We start from the raw sequence: 19,630 nt of genomic DNA, 5'->3' as shown, positions 1-19,630 counted from the left end.
TATCTTTCCTTTCCTTCCCCTATGTTCTGTTTTGTTTCTTAAATTCCACATATGAATGAAATCATATGATATTTATCTTTCTCTGACTGACTTATTTCGCTTAGCATAATACACTCTAGTTCCATCCATGTTCTTGCAAATGGCAAGATTTCATTTTTTTGATCATTGAGTAATATTCCATTGTAATATATACCATAACTTCTTTACCCATTCGTCATTCGATGGACATTTGGCTATTATTGATAGTGCTGCTATAAGCATTGGGGTGCATGTGCCCCTAAAATCAACATCTTTGTATCCTTTGGGTAAATACCTAGTAGTGCAATTGTTGGGTCATAGGGTAGCTATATTTTTAATTATTTAAGGAAAGTCCATACTGTTTTCTGGAGTGGCTGCACCAGTTTGGATTCCCACAAGCAATGCAAAAGTGTTCCACTTTCTCCATATCCTTGCCAACATTTGTTATTTCCTGAGTTATTCATTTTAACCACTTTGACAGGTGTGAGGTAATTTCTCATTATGTTTTTGATTTGTATTTCCCTGATGATGAGTGAAGCTGAACACCTTTTCATGTGCCTGTTAGCCATCTGGATGTCTTCTTTCAAAAAGTGTCTGTTCATGTTTTTTGTCCATTTCTTCCCTGGATTACTTATTTTTGGGGTGTTGAGTTTAATAATTTTTTATAGATTTTGGATAGTAATCCTTTATCTGATATGTCATTTGCAAATATCTTCTCCCATTCCATTGCTTGCCTTTTATTTTGTTGATTGTTTTCTTCACTGTGCAGAAACTTTTTATCTTGATGAGGTCCCAATAGTTCATTTTGCTTTTGTTTCCCTCGCCTTGGGAGACATTTCTACTAAGTTATTGTGGCTGATGTCAAAGAGGTTGTTCCCTCTTTTATCCTCTAGAATTTTGATGGTTTCCTATATTACATTTAGGTCTTTCATCCATTTTTTTTTTGTATGGTGTAAGAAAATGGTCCAGGTTCATTCTTCTATGTGTCGCTGTCCAGTTTTCCCAGAACCATTGGAAAGAATTTTCCTGCTTTGTTGAAGATTAGTTGGCCATACATATTTGGATATAGATCTTGGTTTCTTTCTCAAGATTAGGGAAATTTTCACCTATTATTTTTCACATATATTTCTGCCCTATTATGTTTCTCTTCTTCTTCTAAGATCCCTATAATGCAAATATTATTACCCTTGATGGAGTAAAATGATGGAATTTCATTTACTGTGTTCTTGATCTCTGATTGGTTCTTTTCATCTCTGTGCTAAGGGTCTCACTGATGTCCTTCATCCTTTTCTCTAGTCCAGTGAATATTTTTATGATCATTACTTTAAATTCTTTATAAGTCATATTACTTTTACCTGTTTCACTCTGGTTTCTTGCTGCGGTTTGGACCTATTCTTTCATTTGGAAGATGTTTCTCTCTCTCCTCTTTTTGTCTAACTTCCTTTATCTGTTTCTGTATATTTCTCTGTGTTAGGAAAGTCAGCTAATTCTCTTGCCCTTAAAGGTAACAGCCTTATAAAGAGGTCTTGTAGTGCCCTGCAGTGCAGTGTCTCCTTTTCTCCAAGACCTGGGTTTCTGGGAGTGTCTCCTATGTGAGTGGTGTGTGCTGTGCTATTGAGTCTTGGCCTCTTTTTCCCTCAGACCAGTTGTCTTCTGAGTTTCTTCACCTATTGTGGGTATCAAGGTATGCAGTGGTCTGCTTGCAAAAGGAGAGTTGCACCCACCACTTCCGGAACTGAGGTCCTGCAAAATACGTGGGTCAGGAAATGTGGTGTTGCAGGGTTTGTGCCGGTCTTCTGGGGAAGGGGTCCAAAGTACTGGGACTCACCCACATGTGACTTGGAAGGATGGATGTGCTGAAGTGTAGGTACAGGACCAGGCTTGATACAAGCAAGTTAGGTAAGGAGTGTGGGCTCCATGCTGATTCCCACAGGTAGCTATTGTTTATGCTGGGGAATGGGGAGGGGAAATGGCACCTGCTATCTCCTTTGTTTCTGGAGGGGTTTCCCTATGATCCCTGTCTCTCCAGGCCATGCTTTGGGATGAGCAAATCACTCTCCTTGCCATCTGCTCCCAAAGTTTTTCAAACTGCTGGTTCTATGCTGTATCTACACTGGCTGTTTGTTGTGCTGTCTTTTTAAGAGCAGAGATTCCACTTCCTAACATCCACACAGCTCTCCCAGAGTCCCATCCACCAATTTTGAAATTTCCAGGCTTTAAGTCCTACTGGTTTTAAGAACTAATGAAATCTGGCCCTTCTCACTTTCCAAGGCATATCTTATGAAGATTAGTCCTCCCACCTCATGGGCTCCCTGGTGTGAAAATCAGTTTTCTGCCCTTCTCCACACTACTGGTTCCCTCCCCACTGTAGATGTCCTCTGCCTGTTTTGCTTCCAGACAGTGTCTTCACCCTTCCTACCTTCTTTGATATGGCCTCTTCCTTGCCTTAAATTGTGGAGTTTGTTCTACCAGTCTTTGAGTCATTTCCTGGGTTATTCATGCTGACAGAGGTGTTATCTAGTTGTCTCCCTGGGATGAGTTGAACTTGCAGACATTTTTCCCTTCTTTTTTTTTTTTTTGGAAGCAGTTGAGAAGAACTGGTGCTAATAATGCCTCTTTAAATGTTTGGTAGAATTCATTAGTGAAGCCATCTGTCCTTGGGCTTTTATTCCTTGGGGGATTTTGGATTACTGATTCAATCTCCTTACCAGTTCCAGAAACTTACTGGTTCTTTTTTATATTTTCCATCTCTTTGTTGAAATTTTCATTTGATTTATTCATTGTTTACACAGGCCTGTTGAGCATCTTTATGATGGTTATTTTGAATTATTTTTCAGATAACAAATATATATCTGTTTCTTTAAGATTGATTTTAGGTAATTTATGTTTTACTTTTGATAGGGCCATTTCCCTTTTTTTTTCTTCACATTCCTTGTAACTTTTTTGTTGGTATCTATGTATTTGAAAAAATAGCCACTGGCTTGGTATAGGGAAATACCTTTACCATTCAGTTTAACTAGAGATTCTGGGGACCCCTCAAACTGTAGATGTGTCTTCTCTGGACTTGTGCATGTAGATTCTTGATTAGAAGGATTGGCTGATCTCTCCTTTCCTTTCCTTTCCTTTCCTTTCCTTTCCTTTCCTTTCCTTTCCTTTCCTTCCCTTCCCTTCCCTTCCCTTCCCTTCCCTTCCCTTCCCTTCCTTGTTTTTTTCTTGTCTTTCTTTCTTCTCTCTCTCTCTCTTTCTCTCCTCTCCTTTCTCTTCTTTTCCTTCCCTCCCTCCTTTCCTTTCTAGACCTTATGATCTCTTGCTCCCTCTAATGTTTGTCGACTGTACTCCAAAGCAGCGGCACACAGCACACTACCCAACTCTCAGTAGCCCCAGGTATCTGGATTACTCTGAGTCCCATCAATGCCAAAGTCAGATTAGCCAAAAACTAGTCCCTTAAGCAGTCCCCTGAAAAGCTGGAACATTTGACATATGCTCCATCCTTCGCTTTCCTGCTGGGAGGAGAGGCCCTCAGGCTTTATCAGCTTGTCTGCTCTATTGCAGGTCTGCTGGAGCAGCAAAAGGCTGCCCAGATCTTTTTTTTTTGTCCCCTTTTTTTACTTTTCAATGACCTCCAGGCATTTAGAGCATGCTAAATAGATCCCATCCACACTCTGAAACAGGTGAAACAGAAACCGGTCCCTCAGGTAGTCCCTAGAAACATCAGGTTATTGTATGGTCTAGTATTCTCTTTCCCACCTCAGGGTTAGATTGGGAGGTAGAAGTTTCTTCCTGGTCACATGGTACTGTGCTCTGGGGAGGGGCTATGGGAGCAGGGAGGGGCCACGGACTTTCCTACCAGCTCAGTGAAGCTGGTTTTACACTTACCTGGGGTATATAGGAGTCCTTTAATTAGATTCTGATTTTGTTTTCACAAGAAGTGGTCTATGTATTGTCTCCATGGAAGGAAGAGAGTCTTAGGTTTGTTATTTGCCATCTTGCTAATGTCCCAGATTAATATTTAAAAAAATATTATCATGTGTTCATATCTTTCTTGATAGACTATATAAATCATTTTCTAATTCTTAATTATAAAGTTTAGTAAATTCTATAAATTTTAAGTATGTGATATGACATTTAAATTTAACATTAGTTTATATTATTAGTCATCTGGCATTAAACTTTCTTGATAGCCTCCATAGCATATAATTATTCAGCTATAATCCTCACACTGCCCCTCAAAAACAATAAACCAAACACAGTCTAAGCAGATTCTGCTGAATGTTTTCCTAAACATACTTATTTTAATCTCCACAGACTTGCACTTTGTTCCTTCTTGTATAAATCTCCTCCCATTTATTATATATTCCATTTATTATGTTGCAAATAATACATAATTTGCAATATAAATTTATAATAAATAATATAAATTATTTTTATAATAATATTAGTAATATTATTACTTCATCATATTATTTTTCTCCCATTTGATCTCAATTCTTTGTTTAGGATATTTTTATCAATGTGAAAAACCATAGTAGACTCCTTAGCTAATTATTTTTAGGATACAATATACCTAACAGTGGTTTTCAAGTTGTTTTCCTCACTAATTCTGAATAACTTTTGAAAATCTATATTCCTGTCTCACACAATTTCGTTATGATAGTGGAAAACAAAAACATAAAATAAAATTAGCATAAATTTAAATTTTACTTTATTTTAAATAAAATATACTATTGATGTTTTTAAAATGTGGTAGCTGAATATCTGAAGTTGTTTGGTGGTATTATGTTAAATTATTAGTAATAACAAAAATGTACGTGGAATAGTGACCATAGAGTCAGCTACATAAACTTTTTTTTAGAATCCTCAATATAATGTGAAAAACACAAGTATTTGTTAAATTATCTTCTAAATTCAAAGTCTTTTAGTCTAAGTTATAATTGATTACCTGAAAGGCATTTTAAGCAACAGGATACAGTATTCATATGGGTCTCTAACTACACAGACATCTGTTAGGTAATAAATCCAGGCATAAACAGATCATCAAATTGATTCAGAAGTTACATAGAGGACAATCTTATGACCCAGAATTCTAAATATCCAGAAAGTGCAAAGAGTACCCAGAAACTATATTTTATCAATAAAATTACTGAGTAATTGTAATATAAAAACAGCAGAGTTTGATATAATGCAATTTAAATGCAGTATATTAGGGCATAATTTAGTTGGATATATGTTTGGAAGATAAGATATGTATAATAAGTGAATGTGAAGTTATAGATTTTTAAATGAAAAAGATATAAGGTATTGGTTACTTTGCCTATGAAAGCATATGAAGCCTGCACTGTTACCTAAAATAATTAAGAATATCATTTAGTAACGATTATAATACAGAATGTAAAGGGAATTATCCCTGTTTTAGAATAACAAATGTCAAAATATGTAATATGCTTTCAAAATTAGCGAAAATATTATTGTGATATAAAATATATAAGCCAAGGTAAAGTACAAATATATGTGGAGTAATGACCATATAGTAGGTGCTCAATCATTTAAACACTAACACTTTAGATCATAGTAACTAAACAGCCAGTCTGGACAAGTCGGCATTGAGTTATCTATTCCTCCCATCATTCACCCTCCCACAACCAAGTATCTCAGTAAACCATTGAACTAATGCAAGGGGCAGCCATAAAAGTATTCTGAAAAATAGGAGAAAGACACACTAGTTAGGAACCCCAGGACTGGAGGAACGACATTCAGGCAGGGCCTCCTATAACTCGTCTACCAAAAGCTGAAGGCTTAGCATCTTGAGTCCCAACCTTGCAAAAGAAGCTGGCCTAGTTAAGCTAATTCCTCTATCAGGCTTAACTGGGTGTTCTCACATGCCCAAGTGTACCACCAAGACACATCAAACAAAAGCCAAGCTGACAAAAGCTGCCACAAGCACATCACCTTGCTGCTTAGATCAATTCAAATGCAGCAACGTATGTAGGTTTAACATAAAAGGATGAAAATGATATATCATGAAAAAACATTAATTGCAAAGGAAAAACATACGTGATTATAATAATATCAGATAAAGTAGACTTCAGAACAAAGAAAATCACTATAAGCATAAAGGGACATTACATAATAATAAAAAGATCAATCCATCAGGAACACATAATAATCTGAAGTGAATAAGCAGCAAACAACAGAGCCTCAAAATATATGAAGCAAAAACTAATAGAGTTGGAAGAAGCAATACACAAATCCACAATTATAATGGAGGCGTACATATCCTACTCTCACCAATCATAGAATTATGACAGAGGAAATCAGCAAAAATATAGAAGATCTGAGCAACATTATCAACCAACATGATTTAATTGACATATATAGAACACTCTACCTAAAAAGCAGAATACGTTAGAAAAAAAGTTAAAATACTCCATATCCTTAGAAATAATATAAACCACAACAAATTCAACAAATTTTAAAGAAATAGAATAACATAAAGTACATTTTTACCCATAATGGAATCAAACTAGAAATCAATAAAAGACATCAGTAAAATCTCTAATATTTGGCAATTAAACACTTCTAAATAATCTATCAACGATTAAGTGTGAAAGGAAATAAAATATTCACAGAATTAAAAAATGAAAATAACGTCAAAAATATATGTGATGCAATTTAATGTTGAAAAGAATATTTACAGCATCAAATTCTTACATTAAAATAGATTACATTAAAAATTACATTGAAAAGATTTACATTAAAAATATTTACATTAAAAATTCAATATTTAACTTCCAGCTTCAACAAACAATAAAAGAAAGAACAAAAACGCAAATCAAGCAGAAGGGATGAAATAAAAAAGATAAGATTTTAAAACCAATGGAATCATAAACATAAAAATAATAAGGGGAAATCAAGAAAACAAAATACTGGTTTAAAAAAAGTCAATCTCAGAGAGGTTTGCAATATGGCGGCTTAGGAGGAAGCTGGGCTCACCGCACGTCCTGCTGATCACTTAGATTCCACCTACACCTGCCTAAATAACCCAGAAAACCGCCAGAGGATTAGCAGAACGGAGTCACCAGAGCCAAACGCAGACGAGAGGCCCACAAAAGAGGGTAGGAAGGGCGGCGAGGCGGTGCACGCTCCACGGACTGGCAGGAGGGAGCCGGGGCGGAGGGGCGGCTCGCCGGCCAAGCAGAGCCCCCGAGTCTGGTTTGCAAAAGGAGAGGGGCCTGACGGACTGTGTTCGCACAACAAGCACGACTTAGCGTCTGGGAGGTCATAAGTTAACAGCTCTGCTCGGAAAGCAGGAAGGCTGGAGGACAAAGGGAGGGAAAGCTGCTGAGCCCCCTGACGACAGAGCTCAGTTTGGTGGGGAATAAAGGCGCTCGCCAGCGCCATCTCCCCCGCCCATCCCCCAGCCAAAATCCCAAAGAGAACCAGTTCCTGCCAGGGAACTTGCTCCCTCCTCACAAACACCCAACTCTGTGCTTCTGCGGAGCCAAACCTCCGGCAGCGGATCTGACTCCCTCCCGCTGCCACAGGGCCCCTCCTGAAGTGGATCACCTAAGGAGAAGCGATCTAAGCCTGCCCCTCCTGCCCCTGTGCACCTTGCCTACCCACCCTAGCTAATACGCCAGATCCCCAGCATCACAAGCCTGGCAGTGTGCAAGTAGCCCAGAGGGGCCACACCACCCCACAGTGAATCCCACCCCTAGGAGAGGGGAAGAGAAGGCACACACCAGTCTGGCTGTGGCCCCAGCGGTGGGCTGGGGGCAGACATCAGGTCTGACTGCGGCCCCGCCCACCAACTCCAGTTATACACCACAGCAGAGGGGAAGTGCCCTGCAGGTCCTCACCACGCCAAGGACTATCCAAAATGACCAAGCGAAGAATTCCCCTCAGAAGAATCTCCAGGAAATAACAACAGCTAATGAGCTGATCAAAAAGGATTTAAATAATATAACAGAAAGTGAATTTAGAATAATAGTCATAAAATTAATCACTGGGCTTGAAAACAGTATACAGGACAGCAGAGAATCTCTTGCTACAGAGATCAAGGGACTAAGGAACAGTCACGAGGAGCTGAAAAACGCTTTAAACGAAATGCATAACAAAATGGAAACCACCACAGCTCGGCTTGAGGAGGCAGAGGAGAGAATAGGTGAACTAGAAGATAAAGTTATGGAAAAAGAGGAAGCTGAGAAAAAGAGAGATAAAAAAATCCAGGAGTATGAGGGGAAAATTAGAGAACTAAGTGATACACTAAAAAGAAATAATATATGCATAATTGGTATCCCAGAGGAGGAAGAGAGAGGGAAAGGTGCTGAAGGGGTACTTGAAGAAATAATAGCTTCCCCCTGAACTGGGGAAGGAAAAAGGCATGGAAATCCAAGAGGCACTGAGAACTCCCTTCAGACATAACTTGAATCGATCTTCTGCACGACATATCATAGTGAAACTGGCAAAATACAAGGATAAAGAGAAAATTCTGAAAGCAGCAAGGGGTAAACGTGCCCTCACATATAAAGGGAGACCTATAAGACTCGTGACTGATCTCTCTTTTGAAACTTGGCAGGCCAGAAAGAATTGGCATGAGATTTTCAGGGTGCTAGACAGAAAAAATATGCAGCCGAGAATACTTTATCCAGCAAGTCTGTCATTTAGAATAGAAGGAGAGATAAAGGTCTTCCCAAACAAACAAAAACTGAAGGAATTTGTCACCACTAAACCAGCCCTACAAGAGATCCTAAGGGGGACCCTGTGAGACAAAGTCCCAGAGACATCACTACAAGCATAAAACATACAGACATCACATTGACTCTAAAACTGTATCTTTCTATAATAACACTGAATGTAAATGGATTAAATGCGCCAACCAAAAGACATAGGGTATCAGAATGGATAAAAAAACAAGACCCATCTATTTGCTGTCTACAAGAGACTCATTTTAGACCTGAGGACACCTTTAGATTGAGAGTGAGGGGATGGAGAACTATTTATCATGCCACTGGAAGCCAAAAGAAAGCTGGAGTAGCCATACTTATATCAGACAAACTAGACTTTAAATTAAAGGCTGTAACAAGAGATGAAGAAGGACATTATATAATAGTTACAGGGTCTATCCATCAGGAAGAGCTAACAATTATAAATGTCTATGCACTGAATACCGGAGCCCCCAAATATATAAAACAATTACTCATAAACATAAGCAACCTTATCGATAAGAACGTGGTAATTGCAGGGGACTTTAACACCCCACTTACAGAAATGGATAGATCATCTAGACACACGGTCAATAAAGAAACAAGGGCCCTGAATGAGACATTGGATCAGATGGACTTGACAGATATATTTAGAACTCTACATCCCAAAGCAACAGAATATACTTTCTTCTCAAGTGCACATGGAACATTCTCCAAGATAGATAATATACTGGGTCACAAAACAGCCCTTCATAAGTTTACAAGAATTGAAAGTATACCATGCATACTTTCAGACCACAATGCTATGAAGCTTGAAATCAACCACAGGAAAAAGTCTGGAAAACCTCCAAAAGCATGGAGGTTAAAGAACACCCTACTAACGAATGAGTGGGTCAACCAGGCAATTAGAGAAGAAATTAAAAAATATATGGAAACAAACGAAAATGAAAATACAACAATCCAAACGCTTTGGGACGCAGCGAAGGCAGTCCTGAGAGGAAAATACATTGCAATCCAGGCCTATCTCAAGAAACAAGAAAAATCCCAAATACAAAATCTAACAGCACACCTAAAGGAACTAGAAGCAGAACAGCAAAGGCAGCCTAAACCCAGCAGAAGAAGAGAAATAATAAAGATCAGAGCAGAAATAAACAATATAGATCCTAAAAAAACTGTAGAGCAGATCAATGAAACCAAGAGTTGGTTTTTTGAAAAAATAAACAAAATTGACAAGCCTCTAGCCAGGCTTCTCAAAAAGAAAAGGGAGATGACCCAAATAGATAAAATCAGGAATGAAAATGGAATTATTACAACCAATCCCTCAGAGATACAAACAATTATCAGGGAATACTATGAAAAATTATATGCCAACAAACGGGACAACCTGGAAGAAATGGACAAATTCCTGAACACCCACACTCTTCCAAAACTCAATCAGGAGGAAATAGAAAGCTTGAACAGACCCATAACCAGCGAAGAAATTGAATCGGTTATCCAAAATCTCCCAACAAATAAGAGTCCAGGACCAGATGGCTTCCCAGGGGAGTTCTACCAGACGTTTAAAGCAGAGATAATACCTATACTTCTCAAGCTATTCCAAGAAATAGAAAGGGAAGGAAAACTTCCAGACTCATTCTAGGAAGCCAGAATTACTTTGATTCCTAAACCAGACAGAGACCCAGTAAAAAAAGAGAACTACAGGCCAATATCCCTGATGAATATGGATGCAAAAATTCTCAATAAGATACTAGCAAATCGAATTCAACGGCACATAAAAAGAATTCTTCACCATGATCAAGTGGGATTCATTCCTGGGATGCAGGGCTGGTTCAACATTCGCAAATCAATCAACGTGATACATCACATTAACAAAAAAAAAGAGAAGAACCATATGATCCTGTCAATCGATGCAGAAAAGGCCTTTGACAAAATCCAGCACGGTTTCTTAATAAAATCCCTTGAGAAAGTCGGGATAGAAGGAACATACTTAAAGATCATAAAAGCCATTTATGAAAAGCCCACAGCTAACATCATCCTCAACGGGGAAAAACTGAGAGCTTTTCCCTGAGATCAGGAACACGACAAGGATGCCCACTCTCACCGGTGCTGTTTAACATAGTGCTGGAAGTTCTAGCATCAGCAATCAGACAACAAAAGGAAATCAAAGGCATCAAAATTGGCAAATATGAAGTCAAGCTTTCGCTTTTTGCAGATGACATGATATTATACATGGAAAATCCGATAGACTCCACCAAAAGTCTGCTAGAACTGATACATGAATTCAGCAAAGTTGCAGGATACAAAATCAATGTACAGAAATCAGTTGCATTCTTATACACTAACAATGAAGCAACAGAAAGACAAATAAAGAAACTGATCCCATTCACAATTGCACCAAGAAGCATAAAATACCTAGGAATAAATCTAACCAAAGATGTAAAGGATCTGTATGCTGAAAACTATAGAAAGCTTATGAAGGAAATTGAAGAAGATTTAAAGAAATGGAAAGACATTCCCTGCTCATGGATTGGAAAAATAAATATTGTCAAAATGTCAATACTACCCAAAGCTATCTACACATTCAATGCAATCCCAATCAAAATTGCACCAGCATTCTTCTCGAAACTAGAACAAGCAATCCTAAAATTCATATGGAACCACAAAAGGCCCCGAATAGCCAAAGGAATTTTGAAGAAGAAGACCAAAGCAGGAGGCATCACAATCCCAGACTTTAGCCTCTACTACAAAGCTGTCATCATCAAGACAGCATGGTATTGGCACAAAAACAGACACATAGACCAATGGAATAGAATAGAAACCCCAGAACTAGACCCACAAACGTATGGCCAACTCATCTTTGACAAAGCAGGAAAGAACATCCAATGGAAAAAAGACAGCCTCTTTAACAAATGGTGCTGGGACAACTGGACAGCAACATGCAGAAGGTTGAAACCAGACCACTTTCTCACACCATTCACAAAAATAAACTCCAAATGGATAAAGGACCTAAATGTGAGACAGGAGAAAGCAGGAAAAGACCTCTCTGACCTCAGCCGTAGCAATCTCTTACTCGACACATCCCCAAAGGCAAGGGAATTAAAAGCAAAAGTGAATTACTGGGACCTTATGAAGATAAAAAGCTTCTGCACAGCAAAGGAAACAACCAACAAAACTAAAAGGCAACCAACGGAATGGGAAAAGATATTCGCAAATGACATATCAGACAAAGGGCTAGTATCCAAAATCTATAAAGAGCTCACCAAACTCCACACCCGAAAAACAAATAACCCAGTGAAGAAATGGGCAGAAACCATGAATAGACACTTCTCTAAAGAAGACATCCGGATGGCCAACAGGCACATGAAAAGATGTTCAGCGTCGCTCCTTATCAGGGAAATACAAATCAAAACCACACTCAGGTATCACCTCACGCCAGTCAGAGTGGCCAAAATGAACAAATCAGGAGACTATAGATGCTGGAGAGGATGTGGAGAAACGGGAACCCTCTTGCACTGTTGGTGGGAATGCAAATTGGTGCAGCCGCTCTGGAAAGCAGTGTGGAGGTTCCTCAGAAAATTAAAAATAGACCTACCCTATGACCCAGCAATAGCACTGCTAGGAATTTATCCAAGGGATACAGGAGTACTGATGCATAGGGCCACTTGTACCCCAATGTTCATAGCAGCACTCTCAACAATAGCCAAATTGTGGAAAGAGCCTAAATGTCCATCAACTGATGAATGGATAAAGAAATTGTGGTTTATATACACAATGGAATACTACATGGCAATGAGAAAAAATGAAATATGGCCTTTTGTAGCAACGTGGATAGAACTGGAGTGTGTGATGCTAAGTGAAATAAGCCATACAGAGAAAGACAGATACCATAAGGTTTCACTCTTATGTGGATCCTGAGAAACTTGACAGAAACCCATGGGGGAGAGGAAGGAAAAAAAAAAAAGAGGTTATAGTGGGAGAGAGCCAAAGCATAAGAGACTGTTAAAAACTGAGAACAAACTGAGGGTTGATGCGGGGTGGGAGGGAGAAGAGGGTGGGTGATGGGTATTGAGGAGGACACCTTTTGGGATGAGCACTGGGTGTTGTATGGAAACCAATTTGTCAATAAATTTCATATAAAAAAATAAAAATAAATAAAAAAAAGTCAATCTCAGAAGGTAACAGTTTCTTTCTATAACAATTTAAAATGATAAAATTATAGCAGTGGAGACCAGATTGGTTGTTCATAGGGATTAAAGAAGAGAAGAGGGAGGGAGGTAGACATGATTATGAAAGGGTGGCACATGGGATCCAGTGATGGAGCTGTTGGGTATGTTTACTACAGTGACAGTTTCATGAATGTACACATGTGATAACATTGTATAGAATTAAATACACACACATACAAACAATTGAGTCGATGTAAAACCTACAATTTGTGAATAAGATTGGTAGAAAATATCAGTATTAATTTCCAGAACTACAATTATGCAAGATGTTACTATTGGAAGAAACTGAGTGAAGGTTACATGACGTGTACTACCTTTTTACAGTTTCATGTGACTTTGCAATTATTTTTTTTAATTCTTTTTTAATGTTTATTTATTTTTGAAAGACAGAGAGAGACAAAGTGTGAGCAGGGGAGGGGCAGAGATAGAGGGAAACACAGAATCTGAAGCAGGCTCCAGACTCTGAGCTGTCAGCACAAAGCCGATGAGGGTCTCTAACTCACCAACCTCTAGATCATGACCTGAGCTGAAGTCGGACGCTTAACTCACTGAGCCATCCAGGATCCCCTACAATTATTTTAAAACAAAAAGTTTTGCGATGCCCCATAAGCATTTAAAATACATGTGAAAATGAATAAAACAACAAAATAACACAATATTTTCATCAAAACGAGCAAAAAACAAAGGCTCACAGTTTTCAGATTTAAAAAATCCTATGATCAGGGGTAACTGGGTGGCTCAGTCGGTTGAGCATCCAACTTCAGCTCAGGTCATGATCTCAGCTCAGGTCATGATCTCACGGTTTGTGGGTTCGAGCCCTGTGTTGGGCTCTGTGCTGACAGCTCTGAGCCTGAAACCTGCTTCGGATTCTGTGTCTCCCTCTCTCTCTGCCCCTCCCCCATTCGTGCTCTGTCAAGGCTTCTCTTTCCTTACTTTGAACATTTTCTTTGGGCTTTCTGTCTATCAACTATAATTATAATTCTGTGATTACTGAAAAAAAGGTACATCTTCATGCCAGGCTTCTCCTTTCCATTCCAGGTTCCCATATCCACTTTTCTAGTTATGTCCTCTGTTATATTTTTCAGGTGATAAGTAAAAGAATAACTTTTTTGTATCCATTAACAAAATAGATTAACAAAATAGATAAAAATTCAGGTAAATGGAAATCTAAATGTCGTATTTTTTGCTGACCCAACTGGGTTTTAAGAAATAAATTGGATATATAGGCAAATAAATAATCTTGAGTTTTGCAATGAATGAATCTCTCTAGCAAATATATCTGAAATCTGGATCATATATTATACTGTAAATTAAGAAAAGTCATACAAGAGAAATAAAAATGATGGTTCCTTTTAGCATTTCTTAGCTGTCTCTTTGTTGTTGCTATTGTTATTATTGTTTTGTTTTGTTTACCATTTGGACATAGTTCTTAGGCGTATGTCATCCAATCATATGACTAACCATCACCAGGTCCTTTTTATGTCCTGAGCATCCTTTATTCCTGGAGACAGAGTATTTTTGGTAGAGGAATTTTTATTACCTTCATGCTTTTTGGAGTTTATAAAATTAACATATCCACAGCCAAATGCGACTAGATGTAGAGAGATGCCTCTAGAGAACTTAATCTTTCCAGATCCTTGTTGGCTTTGCAATTACTGAAAGTGGTGTGAAAAGTTTTCTATTTCTACCTAAGCATGTCAACAAGAATTGAAATTAACCTCACACATAGGGCTCTATGGTTCACATGGAAATCAATTCACTTTGCACTACAAAATCTATCTTGGGCTGCAGACCCTGCTGAAAACAAAGTAAACTATCAAACATTGTTCTGTTTACCAATTCTTATTCAGAACTGATTCTTGGTGTAGACTTTCTTGAAATGTTAGGCCAAAATGCATATAATCAGCTTAATATTGAGGTATAGCAGCTTTCATCCTATTGTCTCATTGTATTTTGAGTTTACTAAAGCCCTCTCCTGGCAAAAACCATTTTGTCTTTATATGTGGGGAGGAAAGAAAGAAGGACTGCCTACCAGAAGTCTAAGTAAAGACCAAGAGTCAAGATAACACATATCTCATTATAATAGTTAGTGCCTAAACCAAAGGAAGATCACATAAGAAATACCAAACGTTATATGTTTTTCCTGGCAATGTGTCAGTTACGTTCTTGTATTTCCTTTCTTCCTCTTTTGTTTTTACTTATTTGTATGGTAAGACACACATTTTAAAGTGCATAAAGTCAGGGCGCCTGGGTGGCTGAGTTGGTTAAGCGGCCGACTTAGGCTCAGGTCATGATCTCACGGCTAGTGGGTTTGAGCCCCGCATCAGGCTCTGTGCTGACAGCTCAGAGCCAGGAGCCTGTTTCAGATTCTGTGTCTCCCTCTCTCTCTGCTCCTCCCCCACTCGTGCCCTGTCTCCCTCTGTCTCAAAAATACACAAACATTAAAAAAAATGAAAGTGCATAAAGTGAACTGAGTGATAGAGTCAAAGAATGTTACCCCAGTGTAAAAGGTATTATCTATTAAATTTTTAGACAAATGCAAGTTTAACTAGTATCCTGTCCCAGTCAATATCTGCCATCTTCATTGTTACTACTACTCTGTCACTTTTGATTTGGTTTGCCTTTTCTAACATTTCATATAAATGCAGTCGTAATGTACGTAATCTTGTGAAGTTAGCTTCTTTTCTTGAAATTTGGTCTATAAGATTTTTTCCATGTATTATATTTATCAGTAATTTCCTTTCATTTTTCTACATATATTTCATTTAACAAATAAAATGCTTATTCATTGACTTGTATAATTGTGTTGTGATGGTTTTGAGAAATTACAAATAAAATTTGTATTTACATTCTTATGCATATCTTTTTTGTGGCCACATATACTCATTTCTCTTGGGGTACTTGCAAGCAAAATTGTTGGGTCATAGCCTAGGCCTATATTTTACTTTCAAAGATAGTGAGTTTTCCAAAGTGTCTGTCAATTTAACTTCCTTTAGCATTGACTGACAGTTGTAGTTGCATTCCATCTTACAGTACTTTATATTGACAGAAAAAATTTTTGAGTTTCCTCTTTGGATGTGTGTGAAGTGGTATCTCCTTGTTTTAATTTCCATTTCCCCAAGGCATAATGGAGTTAAGCACCTTTTCTTATGCTTGTTAAACATAGGTATATCATCTGCTATAAAGTGCCTTGTCTGGTTTTTGACCAGCTGTAAAAATTAGATTCTCTTTTTCTTCTTTTTGTGGAAATTATTTTTATATGCTGATATGACAATATATCCTTTGTCGGTTATACATTGTGAATATCTTTTTTTATTATATTTATTTATTTATTTATTTATTTATTTATTTATTTTAATATATGAAATTCATTGTCAATTTGGTTTCCATACAACACACAGTGCTCATCCCCAAAGATGCCCTCTTCAATGCCCATCACCTCCCCTCCCCTCCCTCCTACCCCCATCAACCCTCAGTTTGTTCTCAGTTTTTAACAGTCTCTTATGCTTTGGCTCTCTCCCACTATAACCTCTTTTTTTTTTCTTCCCCTCCCCCATGGGTTTCTGTTAAGTTTCTCAGGATCCACATAAGAGTGAAACCATATGGTATCTGTCTTTCTCTGTATGGCTTATTTCACTTAGCATCACACTCTCCAGTTCCATCCACGTTGCTACAAAGGGCCATATTTCATTCTTTCTCATTGCCACATAGTACTCCATTGTGTATATAAACCACAATTTCTTTATCCATTCGTCAGTTGATGGACTTTTAGGCTTTTTCCACAATTTGGCTATTGTTGAGAGTGCTGCTATAAACATTGGGGTACAAGTGACCCTATGCATCAGTGCTCCTGTATCCCTTGGGTAAATTCCTAGCAGTGCTACTGCTGGGTCATAGGGTAGGTCTATTTTTAATAGGTTTTTTTGAGGAAACTCCACACTGTTTTCCAAAGTGGCTGTACCAGTTTGCATTCCCACCAACAGTGCAAGACGGTTCCCGTTTCTCCACATCCTCTCCAGCATCTTTAGTCTCCTGATTTGTTCATTTTGGCCACTCTGACTGGCGTGAGGTGATACCTGAGTGTGGTTTTGATTTGTATTTCCCTGATAAGGAGCGACGCTGAACATCTTTTCATGTGCCTGTTGGCCATCCGGATGTCTTCTTTAGAGAAGTGTCTATTCATGGTTTCTGCCCATTTCTTCACTGGGTTATTTGTTTTTCGGGTGTGGAGTTTGGTGAGCTCTTTATAGATTTTGGATACTAGCCCTTTGTCTGATATGTCATTTGCGAATATCTTTTCCCATTCCTTGGTTGCCTTTTAGTTTTGATTGTTTCCTTTGCTGTGCAGAAGCTTTTTATCTTCATGAGGTCCCAGTAGTTCATTTTTGCTTTTAATTCCCTTACCTTTGGGGATGTGTCAAGTAAGAAATTGCTACGACGGAGGTCAGAGAGGTCTTTTCCTGCTTTCTCCTCTAGGGTTTTGATGGTTTCCTGTCTCACATTCAGGTTCTTTATCCGTTTTGAGTTTATTTTTGTGAATGGTGTGTCAAAGTAGTCTAGTTTCACTCTTCTGCATGTTGCTGTCCAGTTCCCCCAGCACCATTTGTTAAAGAGGCTGTCTGTTTTCCATTGGATGTTCTTTCCTGCTTTGTCAAAGATGATTTGGCCATACTTTTGTGGGTCTAGTTCTGGGGTTTCTATTCTATTCCATTGGTCTATGTGTCTGTTTTTGTGCCAATACCATGCTGTCTTGATGATGACAGCTTTGTAGTAGAGGCTAAAGTCTGGGATTGTGATGCCTCCTGCTTTGGTCTTCTTCTTCAAAATTCCTTTGGCTATTCGGGGCCTTTTGTGGTTCCATATGAATTTTAGGATTGGTTGTTCTAGTTTTGAGAAGAATGCTGGTGCAATTTTGATTGGGATTGCATTGAATGTGTAGATAGCTTTGGGTAGTATTGACATTTTGACAATATTTATTTTTCCAATCCATGAGCAGGGAATGTCTTTCCATTTCTTTAAATCTTCTTCAATTACTGTCATAAGCTTTCTATAGTTTTCAGCATACAGATCCTTTACATCTTTGGTTAGATTTATTCCTATGTATTTTATGCTTCTTGATGCAATTGTGAATGGGATCAATTTCTTTATTTGTCTTTCTGTTGTTTCATTATTAGTGTATAAGAATACAACTGATTTCTGTACATTGATTTTGTATCCTGCAACTTTGCTGAATTCATGTGTCAGTTCTAGCAGAATTTTGGTGCAGTCTATCAGATTTTCCATGTATAATATCATGTCATCTGCAAAAAGTTAATGCCTGCCTTCATCTTTGCCAATTTGATGCCTTTGATTTCCTTTTGTTGTCTGATTGCTGTTGCTAGGATTTCCAAAACTATGTTAAACAACAGCGGTGAGAGTGGGCATACCTGTCGTGTTCCTGATCTCAGGGGAAAAGCTCTCAGTTTTTCCCCACTGAGGATGATATTAGCTGTGGGCTTTTCATAAATGGCTTTTATGATCTTTAAGTATGTTCTTTCTATCCCGACTTTCTCAAGGGTTTTTATTAAGAAAAGTTGTTGAATTTTGTCAAATGCCTTTTCTGCATCAATAGACAGGATAATATGGTTCTTATCTTTTCTTTTATTAATATGATCTATCACGTTGATTGATTTGTGAATGTTGAACCAGCCCTGCATCCCAGGAATGAATCCCACTTGATCATGGTGAAGAATTCTTTTTATATGCCGTTGAATTCGATTTGCTAGTATCTTATTGAGAATTTTTGCATCCATATTCATCAGGGATATTGGCCTGTAGTTCTCTTTTGTTACTGGGTCTCTGTCTGGTTTAGGAATCAAAGTAATTCTGGCTTCATAGAATGAGTCTGGAAGGTTTCCTTCCCTTTCTAATTTTTTGGAATAGCTTGAGAAGGATAGGTATTATCTCTGCTTTAAATGTCTGGTAGAACTCCCCTGGGAAGCCATCTGGTCCTGGACTCTTATTTGTTGGGAGATTTTTGATAACTGATTCAACTTCTTCACCTGTTATGGGTCTGTTCAAGCTTTCTATTTCCTCTTGTTTGAGTTTTGGAAGTGTGTGGGTGTTTAGGAATTTGTCAATTTCTTCCAGGTTGTCCCGTTTGTTGGCACATAATTTTTCATAGTATCCCTGATAATGGTTGTATCTCTGAGGGATTGGTTGTAATAAGTCCATTTTCATTCCTGATTTTATCTGTTTGGGTCATCTCCCTTTTGTTTTTGAGAAGCCTGACTAGAGGTTTATCAATTTGTTTATTTTTTCAAAAAAACAACTCTTGGTTTCGTTGATCTGCTCTACAGTTTTTTTAGATTCTATATTGTTTATTTCTGCTCTGATCTTTATTATTTCTCTTCTTCTGCTGGGTTTGGGGTGACTTTGCTGCTCTGTTTCTATTTCCTTTAGGTGTGCTGTTAGATTTTGTATTTGGGATTTTTCTTGTTTCTGGAGATAGGCCTGGATTGCAATGTATTTTCCTCTCAGGACTGCCTTCACTGAATCCCACCCAAAGCGTTTGGATTGTTGTGTTTTCATTTTCATTTGTTTCCATATATTTTTTAATTTCTTCTTTAAATGCTTGGTTGACCCATTCATTCTTTAGTTGGGTGTTCTTTAACCTCCATGCTTTTGGAGGTTTTCCAGACTTTT

Source organism: Felis catus, chromosome A1 (genome assembly GCF_018350175.1).
Source record: "Felis catus isolate Fca126 chromosome A1, F.catus_Fca126_mat1.0, whole genome shotgun sequence".
Lineage (NCBI taxonomy): Eukaryota > Metazoa > Chordata > Mammalia > Carnivora > Felidae > Felis > Felis catus.
This window is presented reverse-complemented; position numbering follows the sequence as displayed.